The following is a 2,548-nucleotide window of genomic DNA, read 5'->3' as shown; positions in this document are numbered from 1 at the left end:
TTGCCAGATTACAGTCACAGATGCAGGGTGAATTCTAACTAGCTCTCTGCAGTCACTCTGCTGATAACCTCAAGCCTTACAACACACAAGCTATTGCTAAACGCTACTCCATTAGCAAGCAATATAACAGGATGAAGACTGGGCCTACTTTTTTTTTTTTTTATTAGCTGTATTTGACCTGTCCCCCACAGTTGCCTTTATCCTATCAATCTTTTATTCGAAACCAAAACAAAATCTCCTATGCTGTCACTGTAAGGGCATAAACGTTCCTGCTTTGCAGACTCTGACACAAACACAGGCTGCTGCTGCAAGATGCTACAGAGAAGGGACAATCCTATCCTATTCCCCACTAGGGATTCTGCTCTAGGGTTGATTTGCAGTTAGTCTTGTCCTGAGGTCAGCAGCTGGAAGGCGCAAGATTTTAGGGGCACGGCTCAGGATTTTGCCTCCCGAGCAAGCCCTGTCTCACTCCTACCTCAAAATTCTGGAGTGCAAAGACTGAAAAAGTCTATATGAAAACTTGAGAAAGGCTGGGGAAAGCCTTGTTCCAGCCTCTCCTGTGCACTGTAGTGGTGCTTGGCCGGGGCAGAGAAATAGCTGGCACTGCTGGGACCTGTAACAACAGCTGCTACTGAAGCTCTTGCAGAAGCATCAGCACACTGATGAGCAGTTTCCTCATTCTTGCCTCCTCCTCCCACTGCAAGCCAGAATTCAGGAGCCAGTGAAATCTGGAGTGGGGAGCCTTTGTGCTGCATGCAGGTCTTTCTCCTCCCAATCTTTGTGTGCCCTCAGGCAGAAAATGGCCTTGAAATCAGGAGATGTGTCATTTTCTGCCTGCATTCCTTTCTCTCTTCAGGCACATCTCTTAGCCATCCTACATCTCTGTTGCTTCAATAACAAAGCCAAGGGTTGCTTTCTTCCACCATTTCTTTGCCTCATTCTTCTACCTGGTCTGGGATGAGGAGACTTTCACTGGGCAGGTATGAGGGCTTGCAGCTGCCTGGGTGGTTTTAACAAGGGTGCAGGTGCCTCCCTGGAGGTGAGTCCTGTGGAGGGGCCGGTGTCTGTGCTGCTGATGGCACATGTGGGAGACCAGGCTGGCACAGCTGGCAGAGTGGTCCACAAAGTTGGAGGCTTGCTGTTGCAGTTGCTTAGTTACACTTTCAGCTAGATGGACCAATTCATTATGGATTAAAATGTTCCAGACCTGATTAGATTACTTGCAGGCAGCCTGACAAGGCAAAACTATTTATTGTTGTCTTTGCCTGGATGTAGAGAAGGATATTCTACAGGAATGAGTCAGATCTGATCAGGTTTACGTAGAAAGCCAGGGAAGCAATATTGAATTCTGATGATGCTTCTCTTCCAGGACAACTCGACCGCATTAATGACAATGAACTGAATTGTGTCATGAACATCTTGTCACTTGGTTTCCAAAACCAGCATGTGACAACGGTAGCTGAAAGGCGAACTCTAGAGTTTGTTTCTTTGTTCTTTTCAACCCATGGTCCTCTGAAAATGTATAGGTAGCTGGAAAGAGAGAGGATTTTCAGTGTAGGGCAGCTCCAAAGAAGGTCAGTGTGGGAGGTGAGAGGCTGCCTTTTGACTCATCTGAAATTCTCTCTTACAAACTGTGCTGTGTGAACCTTGGCCGAGGCATCTACGGCCCACACACTGATTCCCATACATGCAGGGCAAGTCCCCAGCATGGCACTCATCAACTGTCTTCCTAAATGACCTTGAGCTACCTGGAGGATTCTCTCCGATTTTTGTGAACAGAGGGCTCATAATGACAGAAAATGTAACAAAATCCAGCAGTAACTTGCTGAACTGGAGCTAACAAAGTGAAAGAGTGTTGTGAAGTCAGAGCTAGCAGTCCCCTGCAAAACCCCATTCCTCAGAAAATTGTGTTTGTTTCCAGCCCTGAGAGCTCACATCACACCCCTGCTAAACCTAGCAGGACCCTGTCATTCATCAGTCAGTTTTATGGCATGACAGGAGTCTGCAAAATTAGAAGCCAGTTAAACAAATTAAAAAATTTAATGGAATCCTCTGTCTGCATCTTGAAAAAGAAAAAAGGAAATGCCTTGGGATAGGCTTTTCTCATAGGGAGGATCATATGGGCCCCCAAAAGGCAACAACAGCAAGGTGGCCACTGGAGAGAGAAAATCTCTCAAAATTTTATGAAGGAAATGAAAATATGATTCCTGTCAAGTCACCCCTCATAAGTCTGTCTTTTCTCATCAGCACCTCAGACCATGTGATATTGAGAAAAAATGAAAACACTAGCTGTGGCTGTGAACTACTTTTCCCCTCTAATTTTATTTTGCTTCAACTGTCCAGGGAGCAAATCTTTTGGGAGGTATCCAAGACCTCAACATCTAAGGAACCCTTTCTAGAATCTAAATATAATAGCTCTGCCAATTTAGCTGACACATGTGGTTATTTCAGTGACAAAGTATTCTGGGACCTTCTAATCCCCTTCTCAAAAAAAAAAAAAAAAAAAAAAAAAAAAAAAAAAAAAAAAAAAAAAAAAAAAAAAAAAACC

Source organism: Empidonax traillii, unplaced genomic scaffold, assembly GCF_003031625.1.
Source record: "Empidonax traillii isolate 1590-97213 ecotype Southwest subspecies unplaced genomic scaffold, ASM303162v1 scaffold434:size946695, whole genome shotgun sequence".
NCBI classification, from domain to species: Eukaryota; Metazoa; Chordata; class Aves; order Passeriformes; family Tyrannidae; genus Empidonax; species Empidonax traillii.
Note: the sequence above shows the minus strand (reverse complement) of the source record.